General features: G+C 39.2%; 1 protein-coding gene across 1 annotated transcript in view; it reads left to right on the top strand.

Annotated features, from left to right (window-relative positions):
* Positions 1–13,278: 13,278 nt before the first annotated feature.
* Positions 13,279–23,119, top strand: part of pde5ab (phosphodiesterase 5A, cGMP-specific, b) — a 302,084-nt gene continuing 292,243 nt past the window's right edge. The window contains exon 1 of the mRNA XM_087985784.1: positions 13,279–13,299. The gene's annotated coding sequence lies outside the window, so the exon portion shown is untranslated. The remainder of the gene's footprint in view (positions 13,300–23,119) is intronic.

Here is a 23,119-nt window from a genome sequence, read left to right on the forward strand (position 1 = left end):
AATTGAAGTGCTTTTGGTCAGTTCCTGTTGGATATTTGTTCAGTAACTCTATGCTTAAATCTTCGTTTTAGACCATTTCTGCTGGGTAGGCGGATGAGGGTGTCAGGCCCTGATGTATTACATTTCAGCTGCATAATGTCAGAGGCATATGCTAGATCATGACATCTGTATTTATAAATACTTACAGCTTATTGCCTTACGTTCCACTGATGCACAAGGACAAACTTTAATTTTAAATATAAAAACTTATGTAGGCCTAGTAGTACTTAATAACCTAAAATAAATTCAACCTGTAATATGTCTAAGGTGGATGCCTTTTATCAAAAGCAAAAGAATTTTTGATATAATCTCAATTTTTGATGTCAAAAGCAAAAGCTCATTTCTCTTTTATGCCTGTGTGCATTCTTCAAAACACTCAGTGTAATTTTTGAATTTGTTACCTTCAATCTCTTGTTCATATTTGATCTTGCCTTCCAAGTATATTATCTACAAATAGATTCTGATATTTAATCTAATCAAATGTGTTGCTCATGAATTGCCCAGGGAAGCAACAGCTGAGTAACAAAGAAAGGCATCTTTTGTTATCATGACAACAGCAATCTATTGCTACCCTGGGGAACTGCTATCCTTTGAGATTTTAGCTAATGGAAAAATAGGCCAATTTCACCCCACGGAAAATGTTTCAGCAGCTGCCCACATCCAGGAACTGTGAGGTGCATTGAGCCAGCTATATTAGTTTACCACATGCCCATGAATCATAACTTTATGTTCAGCTCAAATGACATTGTCGTAAAAAAAATGTCCATGCAATCTTCATTTTACATTTCTTGTATTGCTGCGAAATCTGTAATAAATATCTCCTTTAATTTTTTAGTTAACATTTACCATTGAATTAAATATGTCCCTGTATCTACTACAGCTATGAGCGTTATGAAGCGAGATGATAATTATAAGGATGTCTGCTTGCTTTTCTGTAAGCTGCATTGTATAACTTGAAACCTACTTAAGCACTCTCTTTGTGCTGTAGTTAACCTACTTTAAAACAAAGTAGAATTTTGTATTAACATCAGACTCTTGGTAAGTAGGTTGCACAACTGGGTTTTCCACATGAAGGAGCAACTTCTGATTAGAATAATATTTATGAGCTGCAATGGGTAACATTGCTTTTTCTTGTAAAGATCACATAGAATGGTGCAGTATCAATTGTGGTTAATAAGATAGTGACAGTTTAGTGCAGAAAAGAGAGAAACAATAATGGATAAAACTAGCATTAAATAAAAAACATTGCTTTCCAGTTAGGCTGCTTCGAGGGAAAAGCTCAACAGGATACATTGATAAACACAACACTGGCAGCAATATTGTCACTATACATTCAACTTCTCCACTGGTAAAAAATTATCCTTTCGCCATCCCGATTTTGTTGAATATCTGGAATACCTTCCCCCCCAAAATACCCTTAAATGTTTGTAATGTCATGTCTGAACCTTGTTACGACTGGGCCATTCTGATATAATCTGTTGCTCTGGTTTCAGCTGCAACTAAATGAGTCACCTATAGTTATTTGCACATATTATCAATTCACAATTATCTTTGAAAATAGTTCTGTGAAAGCATAGTGTTCTTTGTCATTTTATGAGTGGGTTGTCCATTGGGGAGTGATAGAATAGAAGGGGCCTATACTGCATATAGAGAAGGAAAAGTGATCTAATTGAAAGATGTCAGATTCTGAGAGGGCTTGACATTGTCAATACTGAGGGAAAGCTTTCTGTGCTGAGGTTTAGAACTGGGTGGCATAGGATTTCAATTGAGTCAGAAGCATTCTGCAACTTAATCAAAATGGTGCCGTAATCCCAATTCCAGAAGTTGGAATGGCTCCTTTGCTGGTAAAGCTAAGGATGAGGTGGGAGATATTTCATACATCTGTGTTCGCACAGGTAGCAACACCTTTAAAGTACCTTGGCTCAGAAATGATTTTCGTAATCAAGGTTTCTGAGACAGAAATTTAGATTTTAGATAATTGATGAAAAGTTCTACACTGAATGACATTCTTTGGATAGATCAATACCCATTTAGAGAGTTTTAAGTCCCCTTATAGTGAGGTTTGTTTACTTAACTGTAGAATGGTAAAGGTGCCAAGTAATTCCTGCCCTTCCCCCAACCCCACCACCCTATTTCCTCCCCCCTCCCCCCCATTTATCTTTTAGCCCCCTTGGGCCAAAAACCTCAATCCTGATGAAGGATGAAGGGCTTATGACTGAAATGTCGATTCTCCTGCTCCTCAGATGCTGCCTGACCGGCTGTGCTTTTCCAACACCACGCTCCCAACTCTGATCTCCAGCAGCTGCAGTCCTTGCTTTCTCTTCGGGTCATAGGTTGGCATCAGTCTTACACTGAGTTGGAGTGAGGTAATAAAGGTCAATAACTTAGCATGGAAACTGCGGGGTGTGGATAACCTTGGCTGGATAGTATGATGAACCAACTGGAGTTGGATGAGGGCTTGAAGTAGCATGATTTGGCATGAACAGGCCATGGGAATGGTATGGGAGTAAAGGGGTTCATCTCACAGGCCTCACTGCTTTTGTTACAACTGAACAACATCAAGGACAACAAGGACAGCTTTATAACTAACCTGTATTGGTACTTGTCAGCTTCTGTGAGGAGCTCCACCCTGTTTCCAGGGGAGGCAGGCCCAACAATAGTTAGCATTGCCATTTAACTATTCAATCCCTTCCACCACAAGCCTCTCCCATTCCCCTTCTTTGTGCCTCTCCCAGATCCAAAATGGAAATCAGACCATTTGAGAAAATTTCTCCTGAGCCTGGTTAGGTCATTCAGGATTTTGTTCTGACACAGCACACTTGACTTAGAAGCAGAATTTCAGCCCTTTTTTGTCAGGATAAGTAATCAACCAGTTATAATTGAGCTGTTGAGAAGTTTCTCCACTGAGAGAACTATGAAGGCTTTGAACTCTACCGCAGAGAGCCGTAGATGTCCAATTGTTGAGGGATATTCAAGGTTGTGTGGGATTCTTGGATACTGATGGAATCAAGGGTTACAGGAATCAAACAGAAAAGTGTTGAGGTTGGAGTTCAGCCATGATCTTATTAAATAGCAGAAGAACCTTGATTGACTGTATGACCAACAGTGGCTTTATTACATTCTTAAATTCTTAAGTCAGGTATGAGAGCTTATTTGTAAAATGATAGTCAATAACATACCTCTGGGACAAACCACCGTCCCTGCATTGATTTTGATTGAATGTTGTTTTTAAAAGGGTATTAAGTCCTTTGAGGCATTGATGCTTCCACCACTGTCAACATGGATCTATTGGATATCAAATTTCTCTGTAAAATGCATTTTGTTCCCAATTTTTGTCAGTGTATGGCTAGATTTTACTCACAGTGTCGTGCAATACTGAGACCAATTCCAGGTCATTGTCCAGCCTCTCCGGTCCACACAAAGTTTATTCATTGCTCACACGCCACATGCCCATCGGTCACCCATCAACAATCCCGCGAAATCATGACCCACTTCACGATCCACTTAAGTGAAGGGTTAACAGAACCTGCGTGTTTTTAAAAAAATATTCTTTAATGGGACATGGACATCACAAACAAAGATCAGCATTTGTTGTCTGACTCAAATTTCCCATGAACTGAGTGGCTTTCTAGGCCACGTCTGAGGGCAGTTAGAGTCAAGCACATTGTTATGGATCTATAGTCACATGTAGTCCAGGCCAAGTAAGGATGGCAATTGAGCTTTTAAATTCAGTTTCAAATTCCATCAGCTACTGTAGTGGAATTAGAATTTGTGACCCATGGGTATTAGCCTGGGCTCCTCCATCATTATCATCTCCCTTAGTCATGATGTGGAAGAGCCAGTATTGGACTGGGGTGGAAAAAGTTAAAAATCACACAACACCAGGTTCCAGTCCAACAGGTGTATTTGGAAGCACTAGCTTTCGGAGTGCTGCTTCTTCATTAGGTGGTTGTGGAGCAGAATCATAAGATACAGAATTTATAGCAACAGGATTGCAGTGTCATGGAATGTAATATTAAATATTTATCTTTTAGAATGACCATGTTAGTTTAGGTTCCTTCATATGTAAATCCCAGAACTTTTTTAAAGTTACATTCTCAAGATAGCTTTAACACTAGGTGCCATCTCAGCTCAGATAATGCATTGAAGGTGTGAGGTTAAAGTCTGTCTATGTCCCAATGTAAGATCAGACTGATTCTATTTCTAAAGTGGGATTTACAGAATCTTACATGGGTTAATGCAGTTTTTCAGCAAAATAAAATGTAATTCTTCAAGTACAAGTTCACCCACAAACTTATACGTTTATGTGTGCAGGAGGGACTGAGCGAGTATGTGCATGTGGGTGTGTGTGAGGGGGTGTGAGTATCTGTGAGAGAGTGTGTGCATGTGTGCGAGTGTAATGGTGCATGTGTCAGCGTGAGCATATGAGAGAGAACTTGTGTGTGAGAGAGGGTCTGCGTGAGTTTGTGTGTGTGATAGAGTGTATAGTGCAATGGGGTCACCTGTAGTGTGACATGAACCCAAGGTCCCGGTTCTGAACTTGGCTATCAGCCTCTGCTCAGCCACTTTGCGTTGTTGCCTGTCCTGAAGTCTACCTTGGAGGATGGTCACCCGAAGGTGCGAGGCCAAATGTCCCGGACTGCTAAAGTGTTCTCCAACTGGGAGGGTACAGTCCTGGCTAGTGATTGTTGTGTGGTATCCATTCATCCATTGCCGTAGCCTCTGTTCGATCTTGCCAATGTACCATGTCTGCAGCATATGAGATAGACAACATTGGCTGAGTCACATGAGTATCTGCCACATTCATGGTGGGTGGTGTCCCCAATGTGTAATGGTGGTATCCATGTCGACACTGACATATCTTGCAGCATCTGCCATGACAGGGTTGTATGGTGTTGTCCTGAAGACTGAGCAGTTTGCTATGAACAATGATCTGTTTGAGGTTTGGTGTTTGTCTAAAGGCAAGAAGTGGAGGTGTGGGGAAGGTCTTGGCGAGGTACTCATCCTCATCGATAATGTGTTGCAGGCTGTGACGAATGTGGCATCGTTTTTTGGCTCCCAGGAGATACTGGACATGAAGAAGCAGTGCTTAGAAAGCTAGTGCTTCCAAATAAACCTGTTGGAGTAGAATCTGGTGTTGTGAGATTTTTAACTATCTCCCTTAGTGTTAGACATTGCCTTTCATCATGACTCTGCATGTTCCCAGAACATGCTTGGTAAGCCTTTCCTTACCAAGATGACATTGGTGCAGCCTGTACTTGATGTTAGCATGTGTGAGACCCGGCCTCTTTTTAAAAGTCCGTGGGCTTTGTGTTGCTGAAGTTTGTTAATCTCTTAGTTGAACTTTATCCTCTTGTTAAGGATGAGCTTTAGGGATCAAATCCATATCTTAATTTTGCAGCATATAGCATTCCAGTGGAATTTCCAAACTCTCAATCTCTACTGCCAAGGAGGACAAAAGCAACAGATGCAGCAGATCACCATTCTTCCTTTCCAAGTCACGCATCATCCATTGGCACTGTACCACTATTCCCTGACTGTTGCTTGGTCAAAAACTAGGAACTCCAACCCTTGCCACACTGATGTACTTACACTACTACACCACAGCAATACAATAATGTGGCTTATGATCTTTTCAAGGCTAATTACAGATGGCAACTAAATGCTGGTTTAAAGGAGGAATAAAAAACTGTTACCACTATTTCCTAATGTCTACCATTCATGATTGATGAGCTCGAAGGCAGAGCCAGATTATTTATCATTTTTTACAATGCTTCATGAAATTAATAATTTATGGCTAATAAAATAATAATCAAACTAATTGAATAATTATGCACAATGTCACAGATGAATGCTAATTCTACCCATGAGCCAGAGAAGACTGAGCTGATCTGTAGCATTAAGAATTGTAGGGTTATAGCCTAATTTTTTTCAACATATCATAATTCATTTGAAATGTCAATTTTAAACAAAACTGCATCAAGTGCAATTGGTTTGATAACTTAATATACCAGCAACTTCAAGCATTTCATACATAAATTGTGCAAGAGATTCAATTTTTTAAAATTTTCTGAAGGAAAGTGCAAAATAAAGATCACCTTTAGGGAATCTGCTTCTGAAAAGATCTAGCTGTCAGAAATCCTTGTATTTAAAGATCATTTTATTATGAATTCCCTCCTATAATTTTTCTGTTCAGTATGGTGAATCTCTGTACATGCTATTTAAGTAGCCCTTCACAATTATTACACAAGCTAATCTCTTTTAGAAAATATGCTTTCAACATCAAATACACCAACAGATTTTCTCATTAGCCTGGTTGTCATTTACCTTAAGGCGAAAATGTAATACCATGGCAGATCTCAAATTCACTTCTACTTCAGTTGTTATCTGACAGTTGAAATATATCTTCTAAATTTAAATTGACAGGGTGGGCAATTGCTATCAATTTCCTTCACGAGTAGATGGGATATGTTACTCAATAACATGAAATAGCACCCAACCTGTATGCAGAATATGCATATATTGCTGCTGCATTTACAACAAAAGCCATATTTTGTGATGCATCATAAACACTGCTTTTAACTTGACAACAAAAATAATTCCAAGAGTAAACTGATGTGTTTATCATTGTGCAGACCAAGAGTGCTCTCTCCATACATGACAGTGCCTTTAATCCTCTCTGAGCCTGGTATACCACAATGGTCTCGATGTAACAATCAGCTTTGTTTATCCAGCCTCTTTACTCAAACTGTTGACTATATTTGTTTTGGGAAAGAAAAGTATGCAATGCACGTGAGAAAATTTGAAATGTAAAGGCAACATAATACTTAATTTGCTGATATGATGGGGTCATATATCTGTAAATCCATGCCACCATTGTACCTATGGGTCTAGTGTATCAATTCAGCTGCCTCTTATCACTTCCTCCTTAATTTTATTTCCAGTGAGGTTATTCATTTTAAGATGCTCACCTTCACCTTCAAATCTAAACGTGGCTTTGTTTCACTCTGCTTCAGTGAATTGCCCTTGTTATCTATCTTCACACAAGATCTTCATTTCCCTTTCCAACCTCACTGCTTCACTGATGACTGCTTATTCAATCCCCAGTGCTCTGCTTTAAGTGGTTTTGCCTCTTTCTGCCACCCGCTCACTCCCCCACTAATTAGCACTATGTGAGCCATTTTCAAAACCTTCTCAGATTTCTTTCTGTTCAACTATAATTTGTCTCCCTTTTTGACCATGTTATCCCTCCTGCTCAATGTCTACCTTTCTCCTCTGTCCAGTAAAATGCTTACTTTGTACATGAAGAGTACTATTACCACAGGGGCTGGATTTTCTGAGACTGTTGTCAACAGAGGGCATTGAAAATACATTGGGTGGACAGTGTACTGGCTTCCCACTCATCATCTGACCCAAACCATATAATCCAGTAAAAAGGCAGGCACCAAATTCAGGAGTCTGCTCATCATTTCTAAAATCACAATAATGGGCAGGTACATGAATAGGAAAGGTTTGGAAGGAAATGGACCAAAAGTAACCAAGTTTAGTTTGGGAAATGTGTTGGATTGAACAGTCTGTTTCCATGCTGTATGACTCTATGACTCAATAATTTCAACATGTTTGAAGAGAGTCCAAGTTTATCCATCGTAAACTCAGCTGCTGCCATTACCTCCAATTGTGAACTGAGATGGCTAGTCGGCTGGTTTGTAATATTAAGGACTTTCCTTCTCAATCTCTCCCCTCACCGTGACCCTCAGGTTAAACCACCACCAGTCCCCCCTCTCTAAGGAGAAAGCAACCCTATGGTCGGGTAGGACTATGGGGACTTCTCCTTATTGCCAAAATAACACATCCTGATCTTTTATCACCCAAGTCTATTGTCAAATAGATTTCAGAAAAGGTCACATGTGCCACTGCATTTCATCTTAAAGATTGTCATAATTTTAGCAACACTAATTAAAAATATATAAGGTCTATTTACCACTCAGCAAATAATTCTTAACTCCAACCTGCATTTTTATGTCACGGGAAGAATAGCGAATGTTTCATTGATGTTTTTGTTTTTATATGACTTCTCAATTAATGCGAGCGATCGTGCATATCAACCCAAATTGACTTTTGGTAGAATTTTAGAATTTAATGTCATCACCATCATCACTGAAACCAATTGTATATGTTGCTGTCTTAACTGCACTGACATTTCAGTGGTATTAATATGAACTGAATGATTAATCAAGAAAATTGTTCTGAGCAACTGGGTTTTTTTGGTTTGCTGATGTATGCCTTTTGATTTTCAATAACCAATTACTTTCAGTAGTAGCATCTCAATGACAAAGCAAATCTAATTTTGAGTGTTACTATGCATATATCTAATTTTCTGAATGCCTCTAGTGTATTTGAAATCCAGAAAAGGAGCAGACATTGCTATAGCAACCCTGTACTACTTTCAGTGCTCAATGTCATAGTGGGTGGCATTGGAAGATATTAGACTTCAAGAGCAAAGCAGAGTTCTTAATTCCACTAATGAATCTGCAATATTAATATCTTCTGTGTAGTTTGAAAATACCATCGTCTTGCGCAGCTAAGTGGTATTCTGCCAAAATCCTAAAGTTGTTTTATAGAAAAATCTGCAGAAGAAGTTGAAATTGGTATGGATGATTTATATCTTACAAGAGTACATTTTGCTATTCTGATACTATGTAATAAGAAAGAAAGCAATAAACATCAAATCTACCCATTTTCCTTATTGTGACATATGACATGATGTTCCTGAAAAAAACAAGACAAACAGAAGTTATACAACATTCATTTTTTTACAGTAGTAAAATAAGCAAAGATAATTTAAACTTACAGAAAACAAGAAGAGGATTTGTATTAATAAAAATCATTGTGTTAATTAGAAGTTATACCATAGATCTCATATTCAAAAAAGCTTTCATCAAATATTCCATGAAATTCCGTGCTTAATTTTGTTCTTTGCTTTACAGTTCAAGTTTTGCATCTGCTCTACATTACTTTTGGACATGTTGGTCACTCCCTTAAGAGACCTGTCTTAAATCCAGAATCTGGTTTCCAGCATCTGCAGTCATTGTTTTTACCTTAAATTCAGAATAGTTCTAATGCCCAACATTTAATTATACAGAAGTGTAAACCTCTTTTATACCAGTAATAAAATTGAAGACATTGAAAATTTCCTCAAATAGAACAGCTAACAGGGGAAATAATTTCTGGTTAGTAGTTGAGCCACATATCAATTGGCAGAGTGCACATAAGATTAATTAAAACAATACGCAGGCCAAAGATTGATGTAGAGAAGTAGGTACCAGTTCATGGGGTATTGGTATTGGCACTGAACAATATAAGGCATGTTAGATTCTAGAAAGGTTCCTTCAGACTGGAAACTGGCAAATATATACTATTCTGTTCAAAAAAATGGAGGGAAGCAGAATACAGGAGTCTGTAGATCAGTTAGCTTAACATGTTGTGGGAAAGGTTTTAGAATTGACGATGAAGGAAATTATAATTGCACAATTAGAAAATCTCATGGATTATGATTTTGTAAAAGGTGGATCATGTTATAACCAATTTATTGCAGTTTTTTGAAGGAGTCATATGCTGTGGATAAAGGGGAGCCTATGGATGTACCATATTCAGATTTCCAGAAAACATTTGATAAGGAGATGCATAAAAGATAATTGCCCAAAGTAGGACCTCATTTTGTAAATGGTAACATATTAATGTAGATAGAAGATTGACTAGCTTGCTGGCAGGAACCAGAGAGTAGACATAAATAGGTCCTTTGCTGCTTGGCATGGTGTGATGAGTGCAGTCCTCCATTTGCGCTGAAGCTTCAGCTTTTTAAAATTCATGTCAATGACTTAGATGAGGGGAGCAAAGACATGATAACTAAATTTTATGATGGCACCAAGATACAGAGGAAAAGATGGTCTGAAATAAAAGGAAGGGTGTTGTTGAAGGATATAGCTGTGAGTGCGGGCAAAACTCTGACATACGATAATGTTAGGAAATGTGAAATTGTTCACTTTAGCATGACAAATTTAAAAAAAAAGCAGTGTATTACTTAAATGGAGAACAACTGCAGAATTCTGAGGTAGAGAGAGATCAAATGTTCATGAGTCAGAGAAGTTAGTGCAGTATGTAATCAAGAAATCTGATAGGATGCTAACCTTTATTATAAGAGGAATTGAATGTAAAAATAAGGATTTTATGCTTAAGTTAAACAAAGGTGATTGGTGATATCACATCTCAAACACTCTGTGTAGTTTTAGTCTCTTTATATAAAGAAGAATGTAAATGCTTTGGGGGCAGTTCAAATAAGCTTTACAGGATTGATACCTGGACAGCAGGTTTTTTTTATGAGGATAGGTTGGTCACTGTGGGCTTGTTTTCACTGGAATTTAGAAGAGTGAGGTGTGACTTGATTGAAGTTTCATAGATCTTGAACGTTCTTGTACATGGAAACAACCTTTCTTCTTCTGAATGAGTCCTGAACTAGGGAGCACTATACGGTTAATGTTAGGTCAGAGATAAGGAGATTTTTTTTATATCTGCGAGGGTTACAGCACTTTGGAAATCTCTGCCTGAAAAGGTAGTGGAGATGGGGTCATCAAATATTTTAAAGGTGGAAGTAGATTGATTCACTTGTCTAATTAGAATCTAAGATTATTAAGAGTAGAGGCGAATGTGGAATTTGAAACAGAAATGGATCAGCCGTGATCTGACTGCATAGCGAACCTGTTAATGGACTGAACTAGATATCAGTCAAATCTTCCATCTGTACATCATTGGAGACCAAGGAAGCAATTCAGGGATATTTGCCCAGGAAATGTTATATTAGACCAAACCTTTCAACAACAGCAATTATGAGGAAATGCTTCTGCACTAGAAGATTCTCCTGAGTCAGTGCTGCTGCGAATTTCTTACTGAATCTTCAGTTCTCAGAAGGAGAAGTAAAGTACAATCAAGTGTCTCCACAGGAACTCCATTGGAGCAGAGTGGAATTGAGGGAACAGAGGCCTTGCCTACTTTTCAGGGTGAATTTAAAGGTCCAGTGTTTGAATGTTATGGAATAGACAAGGAAAGGGGATGGTCAGTGAGTGGGTCGGTGAGTGAGGTGGGAAGATGAATAATTGAGTAGATGTGTAGGAGGTAAGTCCACAGGAGGGTAGCATAGGTTGCTAAGTGTAGATATGGTGGATACGTGAGTGAGTGGTTAGGTGGGTGAGTGCGTATCAAGGGGTAGCCAGGTCTAGGGAGGGGGACTAGCGTAGTTGGGATAGTGGGAGGCTGAAGGGAGTAATCGGATCAGCTTAGGGGTAGTCCAGTAGGCAGGACTGCTCAGGGTCTTCAAATGGTCAAAGGCGTAATTGATAGTGGAATCAGGTGTGGTGGGGCTGGGAAATCAGTTATGGCTTTACCTAAGTTTAGACTATCACCGTCATAAGTATCATGGAACACCAAAGTCTCTGCTCTAACTCAGTCAGTTTCATTCAGTGAGGATTCCTGGACATTAGGAGAATTTGCCACCACGGCACAGTGGCTAGCACAGCTGCCTCACAGCGCCAGAGACCCGGGTTCAATACCCGTCTCAGGCAACTGTGTGGAGTTTGCACATTCTCCCCATGTCTGCGTGGGTTTCCTCTGGGTGCTCTAGTTTCCTCCCACAGTCCGAAAATGTGCAGGTTAGGTGAATTGGCCATGCTAAATTGCCTGTAGTGTTAGGTGTAGGGGAGTGGGTCTGGGTGGGTTGCTCTTCGGAGGGTCGGTGTGGATTTGTTGGGATGAAGGGCCTGTTTCCACACTGTAGGGAATTTAATCTAAAACTTTAAACTCCTTGCGTAATTCCCACTTCCCTTATCTTCAGTCAAACATCTTGTCACTGGCAAAGGCAGCCCAGTGGATTTGGCCTACTGAAAGCTCGTCTAACTCCTGGGTAACTCTACGACTTACCCCTCCATCAACAACTACCAAATATCCCCCCCACCACCATCACCCATGACCCCTGCCTACTCATGCCCACACCTACTCCTCAACACAACCCACTACCTTTTGATCCGATGTATCTAAACACAAAGCCAACTACCCCGGTCGCTACACTACAGACTGACCCAACCCAACTAAATCTGAATCTGACTAACCCTATTACACCAGCCACCACCCCAACCTGACCTGATCCGACCTACCCAACCGACCCTACAATCCAACCCAACCTGATTATTCTGCAACTCTATCGCCTGATGGCCTTGACCTGACTACACCGCTCCCCCTCCCCCCCAATCAGACTGCCCACCTTACCTCAGGCACCCTACACACCTTCTCTACCTCACCCATGCTATCCTCCTCACTCACTCAGTCACTCACTTTCTCACTCATTCATTTGTCCAGTTATTAAGATTCAAGCTGATTTTTTAAACTTTCCATACGGCAGAAGTAGATCCCAGAATAAATGTGCAGCAGAGTCGAATCAGGAGAACTTTCGAGTGCAGCTGCAATCTGATTGTCCTTGCTGAAGTTTGGAAGATTCAAGATTGTGTCTCCCTCAAATGGCCTTTGTGGTATTTGCTTCTTCAATATTTATAAGGATGAACTGAAGCCCTTCAGTGAGAAGAGGTTCGATCAAAATCATTAACTGCATTCTATTGTGTAGACAGCAAATGAATTCAGAGTAACAAAACCTTAGTCTCAATCCGGCTAACAGTAGACCTCGCCCTAAGAACAGAGAACACAATAAATTACTGTATCTTTTCCCTCCTTCATAACTAACATACTCTCGATTACAGGATGCACCGCATGACATCAAGGCATCAAAACTTCTTTACCACAAATTAAGCATTTTGAAGTTTTAGTGTAGGGAAATGCAATCAGTTAAGGCACACAAACAGCAGTGAAATAACTATCCAGCTCCACGGTTTTTGATGGTGTTGGTTGAGGGATAAATGTTTGCCAGTTTGCTGGGAAAAAACATCTTGGAAAAGTGCCACAGCATCTTTAATGTCCACTTGAAAGCGCAAACTGGACTGAAGTTTATTGTTTCACTTGAAATTCTGAACTTCTAACAATGCAGCAGTCTCTCAGGATTTGACACGTCAGCCTGCATTGTGTGTCCAAAGCTCTGGAGTGGGTTTGAAATCTGAATCCTTCTGACTTTGAGGTGAGAGCACTACCACTGAACCAAGGCCTCTGACCTCCCATAATAATTCTCGGTTTAAATGCTTAACTCATTCCACTGGTGCAAATAAGGTGAGTAGGCTGGTTCATTCTCTTCTTGTGTCCCAATTACTGTTAAAAAAAACTAATTAATAAAAGGGAATTCATATATGAAACAACAACAGTTCCTGAATTTGAAGAATTAGAACTGTTTGGAACACTGCCACTAGAATGAAAGGAGGTTGCTGTAAAAATTATCAACACACTCTGTCATGGAATGTTACAACATTGCCCACAGCCCTGAGATTTTCTGTGCAGTGACTTTCTGATACTGATGTGCTGGAAAAGAAATGTGCCATGGTGTAAATATAGAAACAAGTACTTCTGAGTATCAAGATCTGGAACAATATTCTAAAAGACTGAAAGACTGTTCTTAGGATGTGAGCAATACTGTCTTGTAATGTCAAGTGCTGGTTACCCTGAAAGGTGGTGTAAGTCCATCTCCTTGGACTGCTGCAGTTCTGTGAAGATAACATTCCCACATGGTCATCTCTTAGGACATTGTGGATTGTGACCAAGTGTTGAAAAGTAATGTGTCTTTGCTTTCATTTAAGGTGGGAATTTAATGAAATAATGTGGTCAACAAAATTTTTGTTTTGTTTTGCAAAAAAGAAATTGGAAGCTGGTAAGTGTATGGAATGAGATGCCAGAGGAAATGGTGGAGGCTAGTACAATTGCAACATTTAAATGGCATCTGGATGGGTGTATGAATAGGATGGGATGGAGGACTATGGGCCGGGTGCTGGCACGTGGGACTAGATTAGGTTGGGATTTCTGGTCGGCATGGACGAGTTGGACCAAAGGGTCTGTTTCTGTGCTGTACATCTCTATGACTAAGTATGATTACTCAACTCCAAATTACCTACAAAACTGGAGAACAAGCCCTATTTTTATATGATTAACATTTAAATATATTTAAATGAGTTTCTTCCATTCTCTCTGTCTTCCTGCAATGCTCCCATTGTCATAGGGATCTTTATAATATCATAGTCTCACAATGGGAAGTGGCTGGCATTGTATGATGGGATGCTATGGTAATTAAGATTATGTCATCAGTGATGTCATGATGATGTTAGAACAAGATGGACTTGAATGTTTTGGGTTACAGAGAAAGTCTATTTTATCCTCTCTAAGGTACAGTGTAATGTTTAATAAGGTCTAGCAATGTTCACGTACCTGAGTGCAGATCTAATATTACGACTGCAGGTCTCAAGCACTACATTAGCCAGTGATGTTTGTGGAAATAGTTCTGAAGACATTAGTTCTCATGCTTTAGCTCCATGCATTCTGTTATATTATATGCAGTCAGTCAATGGAAACAAAGAGCTCAGCTCTAACCTTTGGAGGGAACAAATGTAGCTGTACCAGCTTCCTAAGGTCCTTGTAATTATGCCTGCCCAAATGTCGTTGTAATTATTGCTAAAATGTAAGAAACCTTCTTGTTATCTAAGATTGGCATCTCTTCTGTAAATACTCCATGCTGTTGTATCCTTGACTAAATGATAAAGACAAAAATGGATTGGAGACAATAAACAACCCAAAATACCCAGTACTATGTACATGTAGAGATGGCAAATACTACAACGCATGAGGAATAGTCATCTGGGAAAATATCACCAGTATGGGGACTGAATGCTGGTCAGTGGTGACATTAAACACACACTTTAAACAAATGAAATAAATGCTATCTTCCCCAACCCCTACTTCATATTTAAAAAGACAGCAACACCAAAACAGAATACTCCTAATATTGTGACATTCAAGCATTTGTTTTTAGTCCGGCATCTATTCCCTAAATCTTTTCCTCTTGGGACAGCATAGCCCAGGCTTTCCCAATGGCCAGTTGCCATTTCTGCAGCTTAGAAGAGCATTGCGCATTGGGACTTAAAATGGGCAAAGGACAGAAAAGTATTTTGATAATCACAAAATGCCGAGAATACGTAATGATTTGATTTGATTTGATTAGATATTATCATGTGTACAAATTTGAAAAGACTAGAATAGTAGTCATTTGTACTCAGTTGGGATGTAAGAAAAAAATAAACACTGTTGGATTGAGTAAATAGTCTAAATGTGTAACCTGGTTATCCGTAAAATAGTATAAAACCATTTTACTATTTTGTGCCATCTTTGGTGGATCCATGAATGCATGAATAAGTGCTTAGAGAAAGAAACCTGAATCTTGTTTGACCCTTAAGGGATCAAAGCATTAAAATGTTGCCCTCTCATGCACATTATGGAAACCACAATGTAGCAGATTCTAAGGTAGCCCAGAAAGGTGACAATTTTGATAGACAGCTCCCTGTATCTAGAAGCACAGAATCCCTAAAGTGTAGAAGCAGGCCATTTGGCCCATTGAGACCACACCAATCCTCTGAAGAGCATCCCATCCAGCCCCAGCCTATCCCTCTAACCCTGCATATCCCATGAATGATCTACCTAACCTACTCATCCCTGTACACTGTGGGCAATTTAGCAATGCAAATCCACCCTAACCTGCATATCTTTGGACTATGTGGACCAGAGGAAGTCCACACAGGCACGAGCAGAATGTGCAAACTCCACACAGACAGTCACCTAAGGCTGGAATCAAAACTGAGTCCCTGGAGCTGTGAGACAGCACTGAGTGCTAACCACTGAACCATCATGCTGCTTCCAAACAATTAATTTAAATCATAGAATTCATTGGGTTGCATTGTGGTTGAGTAAATAGTTGTTCAGGAAATGTTGGTCAGTTAAAAATCTAGCCTAGTTCCTTGGTAACTATTTAACTGATCCCCTATGCCTTCACTAGACCTCTTACATCCTCTTGACCCAGGACCCAACACCCACCGTTCACTTTTTCCCTTTCTTTCCCATTGCATCTTGTCCTGGGTCACATCCCTTTCTAACAAGGAATTGCACATTTTCCACCTCCACACTTTGTACCAGTGTAGCCAAAGATGCCTTTTGAGCCTGAATCACTGCAGATCTCCCATTCCTCTGATGCCCTTTCATCAATTCCTGAACCCTCTACCATCTTTCACCCAGGCGTTATTTTGCAATATGGTCCAGCCTCTGTACCTGAATAACTCACTTAACTGAGGCTCATTTTGAAAGAAAGACCTTTTTTTAAATCCCATGAAAATGTTAAAACTACACATATCATTTGCCTCTAGAATGCCAGTAAAAGGAAAAATGCAGATCTCCTTTCATGCAGTTGATTTCTGTTGTTGTGGAGAGTTTCATAATATTGAATTATTTTAAAGTTATTTTTTATAATGACTTGTAAATTAATTTTGGTCTAATTGCATTTACTGCTGATTGCTTTGAGTACAGCAGTAAGACGGAAGTGTTCACTCTGTTAAATACTGCAACCTATCTCTTTTGAATTGAATTTTAATAGCCGACTGGCGATTGTAGGAATGCACTTTACCTTATTCCTCTTGATTACTGTTTGTTGGCAGGGATTGTACACTTTAACATTAGTCAGTTCATTAAGCATAGAAGTAATCATCAACTACAGCTTTTTATAAAAGTGGGCATCATATACCTTCATTCTGTTATTTATATTGTTACATCAACCATTTATTAAACTGAGATGCAAAATCAATCAGAGCAGCCTGTTACAACTGAAGGTAATAAATGTTTTTCTGATCAGTATATTTGTTCATTAATGTCATTTTGTTGGCACTTAGTGCAGAGTCTGGTTTCTGATTGAATTTTAAAAATAGGATGCAACTCCAATCCTCAGCTTTCACTGTAGTGACTGAGCGCATCGTAGTTCACTGAAATTATAGGGGAAGTTTTGGCCCCCTATACCTGAAAACAAATCTTGTCCAACAGGGTGGAAGGGAGAAAGCTGTGTGACTCAAAATGACTGTGCTATGGGAATTAACATCTTTCTAGCTAGATGCCCACCTGATTCCAGCATACATCTCATTCATTTCTGTAAATGAGCAAAATCCAGATCCAATTGTAATGCAGGATCTAGTGGTACCCCACTCAAACGTGATGCCTTTGCTTAAAAGAGGTTTAAGAATAAACCTCTTGTTTTTTTTAACGACTTAGACATACAAGACACAATTTCAAAATTTATGAATAATGCAATGCTTGGAAATATTATGAACTGACAGGGGGATGGATAGGCTGGTCAAATGAACAGGCATATGGCAGATGAATTTTAATGCAAAAAAGACATGAAATTATTCATTTTCAAAGGAAGAATAAGGAGTGGCTATATAAAGTAGGAGGTACAATTCTAAATGAATGCAGTGACAGAGAGAGATATCAGATTATATGTGCACAAATCGTCGAAGGCAGCAGGGCAAGTTTAGAAATAGGTTCATAAAGCATGCAGGGTTTTTATAAAGAGGAGCACAGAATGCAAAGGCAACGAAACAATGTTAAGGTTGTTACAGTCAGGTGAGGAGGGATGAATTGGTTCCCCTTTTTTCAACCTCATCAGTTGGCAGCATCTATCTGTCTCTACCTCTAACAAAAATGTAAGTATTAAATGTCTCAAGCAGACATACGGAGCCAATCACAAGGTTTTCTTAAGCAAAAGGAAGAGCAACTTTTATTATCTGCTGACCTTAAGGAAAACAATAAGGATTCAACAACAAGCATACATACACAAAGGTACAACATTAAAATAGATAGTGTCCATTATAAATGGAAAATCAAAGAAAACCAGAAAGTAAAACTTTGGGTGCCCTTGAGACATAAAGACCTGAGACCACATTACTTAATAAATATATTGTTTCCTCAGCAGTGGTGAACATTTAAGACCATTTTATGTTCCTGGTGTCTAGATCTTTCCCTCCTGTTTGTATTGTCACCCTCTGCTTGATACTTTGAGAGGAAGAGAAAGTAGGGGCTTTCTTAGTTCTGCTGTCAAAAATCCATCTCCCCTGCTCTATCAAATATAGTAGTCCAAAATACAAGCTGGTTTATGTATTTCAGTGTCTGAGTTCAATGTTTCCAAACTTGGTAATTGAAGGGTTTTGTTTTTCATTGCCAATATGTGAAACTGACCAATCAAGTGTAAATCAAAAATAGCGAATGAGGGCCTTTTCACATCTAACTAGGTGGCCTTTCAATGTTGATGAAGGGCTCTGGCTCCTTGGATGCTGACTGACCTGCCATGCTTTACAAGTGCCACATTTCTTGACTCTGATCTCCAGCATCTGCATTCCTCACTTTCTCCTGGCCTTTCAATGTTGTTTGATAAAATGTTAAAACACCATATTATCCAGGGATGTGCAAGCTAGGTGGATTAACCATGAAAATGCAGGGTAACAGGAATAGAGGAGGGGGTGTGGGTCTTGGTGAGATGCTCTTCAGAATGTCAATGTGCACTCAATGGGTTGAATGGCCTGCTGTAGGGATACTATGATTCTATGCCATGTTCACACAATTAAATTACAGTCAAACTGCCGATTCTCCCTTTTCAATTGCACCGTTTTGCTGAGCATTGTGTAAAGATGATTTTCTTTCCCAGTTAGGGAGGAGGGAAAATGGGAACAAACGTTATTGTCCAAACAGATTCTAGCAGTCTACCAGGCAGTTATTCACAACTGCACAATCACAGCTGTGAAACGCTCTTAGAAGAAGGCAACTGAATAAAAAAGTGACTGAAAATTCAAGCACAGATTAACTAGGTCAGAAGAATTGGATTTGCAGTCAGGTTGTTTAAATCAGGGCACTCCTAGATATGAGTGGAACTTTAATCAGAGGTTGGTATCCATTTTATAAATATAACCTTTATTCTCTGCATTGACCCGGATCTAATGTTACAACCATTATCAGAAATTAGCAGAACAGTTTCACAGGTCACTTAGCAAAACAAAATTATTTTAAATGGTAGAAAATTTCTCTAGATACAACTAAATACAAGAACATTTACTATGTTTTTGTACTGATGCACAAATGGAATAAGTATTATCAAATGATGCTCTGACAACATACAGTAGTTTCTTATGTTGAAAGCTCAAAGGTACCTTCAATAATAAGATTTGCATGCTTTCCTGTCAGACTTTGTACTTTGTGTTACCATCTCTGAACTTGACCTTTAATTCAAAATTAAACTCCCTTTTATCCAACTTTAAACTGGTGGGTGTCCACTACCACACATACTAGAACTCCATTGATGTAAACACAACACAAAATTTTGCATGCCGTGAAACAGGCATCGCAGCTTTTGAATTGAATTACTGCACAAAGCTATGTAATGCTATCAGTAAAGTGAATGCTGTATCTGAATTCATCACAAGACTAAAATGCCTACATTTGACAGCAACCTTTGCCACAATTTTTGATGCAGTAAAATATTGTAAACTTATGTATTGTTCAAATGAACTACTTCAATACAATACAGAAGTTGCAGGAATGTATTATTAAGTAAAGGGTCAAAATCTAAATCTGACCTCCAACCCTGCACTAACTCCGATAGGAATTTGATGTGTACTTCAATATTCCCTGGGACAATCAGAACAAATATTAGAACCAAGTATACTTTATGGATTGATGGAAATTTTTTCTACTGTATTGCAAGATCTGAGCATTTTGTTGTATCGCCCTCTCTGATAGGGAGGTGTAAGTACAATTAGTTCAGTAATGGCTTCCAGCAGTTGAGCATATGCTCGTCTTATTCAATGCATTAAACAGAAATTTTGAACAGCAGATAAGAAGATTGATAAATACTCATCATTACTGAAATATTATGATGTGCTTATTAATGGGGATTTAAATCAGCAAATTACTAAACACTGACAGTAATGCAGTTGGATATAAATGTTCTGAATATTAATCTGATACCAAGAAATGTAAAATGTTTTGGCTCAGTTTGTTTCGAATTGGTCTCAGAATTTTTTTTAAAGTGCAATATTTCTTATTGTCTTGACTTATGACTGACCATAACCCAAATTCTCAGTGGATTTTAAACCATTAAGGGTATTGTACTGAACTGCCTTGCATTTATAATGTTTCAATGACATTTTATTGTATTCTGAAGTGACCTTTTGCCCTAAATTGCAAGCTAGAGCTGTCCAAGTGAAAGGTTTGAAAACTGAGACAAAGCCTGTTCTTTTACTTGAAGCTTAACATCTGTTAGTGGCAGAGGGAGTCTGAATTTGTACCATCTGTGACCTGCAATGTCTTTGTATGTACCTTATCTACAATTACAATCCACTTTGGGGACCACAAGCACATTTTTTTTTGATGTTCTTAACAGAATAAAACTTCCCAAGTTGCTTTACCCAGTGCAAAATGTAAGCTTCAAACAGTTCACCGCAGAAAAACTGGGAAACATGATTGAAGACACAATATTGTTAAAAAAGTTAGTTTTTCAGGCGATGTTCGAAGATGGGAAGAAACGTGACGGGTGAACAAATTTTGGAAGAGAATTATAGAGTGTGGATCTGAGATAGCCAATGACTGAGCTAGAAATTGAATTTAAGCTCAAGATGAATCGTGATCTACGAGCTTGAAAACTAGTCCCACAGTGTCCCTATCCAAATAACTGTGAACCAGTGGGGACTAGTGGCAGTGGCAGCTGAGAGGTCATTGGTGGGGTATGAATGGCAGAAGCAGAGGGAGGAGAGATGCAAGTGAAGGAATTATGGCCAACAGCGGTCTGCATTTTACTCTAGGGCTGACAGGAAGTTGTTTGTTCTTCATGGATCCACAATGCGGTCTGTGCTTTTGAACCTTTTGATGATGGCTTCCATTTTAAGAGCTACATTGTGTAGTAGGTAGATCTGATGATTCATATTTCAACAAACTTGATTCCTGTTGCATTCAGGAATAACTAAATCTGGTTTGGGTTATGAAGTATATGATAGACTAATTAGTACAGTTGATGGTCTAATTTCTGTTTTAAGCAACTGCCAGGGATACTTCTATAGTGTCTGAACCAATATGGCTCAGATTTGTTTGCCATGTTATTTGAGTCTGGGAGATATGCTCATCAATTTGGATGCATTGACTGTCTCACCATTACAGTATCTGAAATGTATTAACATTAGGCAACCCTATCACCACTGGAAAGGTAGACAAGAATTTTAGAGTTGGAAGCTGGCAAGAGCATAGATTAAGGCAGAGTGAGTCATTGAGTCAGATACGGACGAGTAGCAGACGTTTGGCAAACTAACAGATTGTGAAGGGTGGAATTTGACAGATTGATAGGAAAATACTGGAGTAAGTAAGCAGAGACAGAGGTAACAAAGGATTTCAGTCGCCATGAAAAATGAGATGAGGTCATATTGTTGAAAGTGATATTAGTCTTTCAGATACAAATGTCATACAGGCTGGTGAAGTTGTTTACATTCTGAGAATGTTCCCGTAGAAAGTCCTTCCTCATGCAACAAATTATGCCACTGGGAAGGGGGAAGAGTGGCAAGCTTTCATGAAGCCCTGTGATAGTTCGCCTACAGCCATACTGATGTGAGCTGCTTGTGTTAGTACTAGTAATCATCAGAGTATATTAAGGCAGTTCCATAAGGTTGGATCACAAAAATGAAGCTAACATGGTCACTCTGTTGACAGCTGCAGAAAGAATGGAGAGGAAAAGGAACAGCATGCCATGATCAACATAACAAATACATTTATTGATGATTTTGAGCAGGCCTAAACCTAATGTTGTGGGCATGGGAAAAATTAGACTAATGAGAGTCAATCATGAACTGAGTGTGGAGGTGGTGGACATGTTTCTTGATGATATATTTGGGTATTTTTGTCAAGGGGGGATTTTAAAAGGAGCATCTTGACATTCTTGGAGGAACACTAATTGATGCTGCAGAAAGTCAGCAATTGAGTAGAATAGATAATTGACAGAAAGAGAAATTCTTTATTCCATTAGCAATTAATTTTTACACGCATTAATGGAAAAATGTGGCTTAGAGAAATAAGCAATACACAATTGATATTTATCTGACATTGCAGGTATTGCTGTAAAGCTTAACTCCTAATCTTTAACCAGCTGGCTAATGAATTCAGTTGGAGGAGGTCCTACTGTTAACTTCCTGTGATCAACAACACTGATTATCTTGTGTTCCCAATACAGAGGAAATCTTTCTCTCCTCATTGAATTTCACACTCAGACATAGTGCTGACATGATCCAGTGGGTCTCCTGCAGTTATTGACTGATTCCAAGAACACTTCCCAGCTTTGAAGACATCTTCCAGGGCATTGGTCTGCAATACATGTTGCACTGGCTTTTCAAAGCTGACCCATGCTCTGGAGCTCAGATACAACTCTTGGCTGCTGCCCTGTTCTATCTTTCTCCAGAAGGTTCCTCTGGCTCAGGGTGCTGCCAGTTGGTTTCACTAGTCTCCCTGCAGTTGTATACCTGCTCTGATTGCCCTTCCTGGTTCTCTTGCCAACACTCATTGCAAGTCCTTGCCTTTTGCTCCTCCTTTATTTGCCACTTGCCTGTAACCTTTGTCTCAGTTTTCCCAGCCTGCCAAAGACTGTGCTTCCTGCAGGAATGGGCCAGAGGAACTAATGGGCTCTCCTTCTCCATTGCCATCTGTTATTAGAGGTCCTGGCACATGAAGAAGTTGACAATAATTAAATGAGTCATACATGGGATAAATTTGAAGTTGTGCTTACCAGCTTTAGGAGTGGGGAGGCCGGAATTATTGGATGGTTTGTCTGCAGTGTTTGAATATCACTCTTACTTCCCAACAATGAGAATTGGGTGCAGCATTCTGGGGCGGCTTGACCTGAGTATTGTATAATTTGATAATTAAAAGCTCTGACTTATGTTTGACAGTTTTGACTTTATCGATCAACATGTGATCGGCTGAGTTTATTTGCTGCACTGAACAAGTTAGATATGTCTAGCATCAGATAAATAACACTCCTTGGTTT

The sequence above is a fragment of the Chiloscyllium plagiosum genome, unplaced genomic scaffold, assembly GCF_037043375.1.
Source record: "Chiloscyllium plagiosum isolate Xiang-an unplaced genomic scaffold, Cpla_swu_hap1 HiC_scaffold_1, whole genome shotgun sequence".
In the NCBI taxonomy this organism is placed as follows: Eukaryota; Metazoa; Chordata; class Chondrichthyes; order Orectolobiformes; family Hemiscylliidae; genus Chiloscyllium; species Chiloscyllium plagiosum.